Below are 751 nucleotides of genomic sequence, written 5' to 3'. Positions count from 1 at the left end.
AAGGAACTCCCCTAAAATTTGGCCTGGTTTCTGTTCTCAAGCCTCCTAAGTAGTTAAGAGTACAGATTGGAGCCCCTGGTGCCAAACAGTAACAGTATTTTTAAAGCAATTAGACATTTATATGACAGGTTTGTGATTACCTCAGGAAAAGAATAAAAGAGCAATGAAGCATAGAGGACAAACAGAATTTTAGCTAGCTACTCAGAGGGTGAATCAGCTTAGCTAGCTACTCTGGAGGCCGAGATCTGAAAACCACTTTTCAAAGCCAGTACAATCATGAAAACACATGTGATTATCTCCAAAAAACCAGAAGTGCAGCAGTGGCTCAAGTGGTAGACCACTACCTTGGGCACAGATGATTAGAGCAGGAATGATGAATGCATGCATGAGCACATGAACATGCATGTGTGTGTACAGGCACGTGTGTGTGTGCACACACACACACAAATGAGTATTTCAATGCAGAGTTCTTTATTTTTTTTTACCTTGCTTTACTTTATTTCCCTGTATTAGTTCACAAATTAACAAAATCAGCTAAGCACCTATTTACATACAACTCATCATGTTTCTCTTATTTGCTCTTATTTGACCCAAAAGTAAATTATTCAAGAGATCAATTCATCTCCCTCATCTCTGTAATGTTAGATGATGGTTTAAGTTCTTCCTAGCAATATAATTTTGTGAAATCCTACATCAAGCAGCATATTTCTTTCATGAAATGGGAAGCCTCTGGAAAAAAATAAACGATAGG

The sequence above is a fragment of the Dipodomys merriami genome, unplaced genomic scaffold (genome assembly GCF_024711535.1).
Source record: "Dipodomys merriami isolate MVZ:Mamm:240054 unplaced genomic scaffold, mDipMer1.0.p SCAF_393, whole genome shotgun sequence".
In the NCBI taxonomy this organism is placed as follows: domain Eukaryota; kingdom Metazoa; phylum Chordata; class Mammalia; order Rodentia; family Heteromyidae; genus Dipodomys; species Dipodomys merriami.
The sequence above is the reverse complement of the archived record's forward strand: the minus strand, read 5'-3'. Positions refer to the sequence as shown.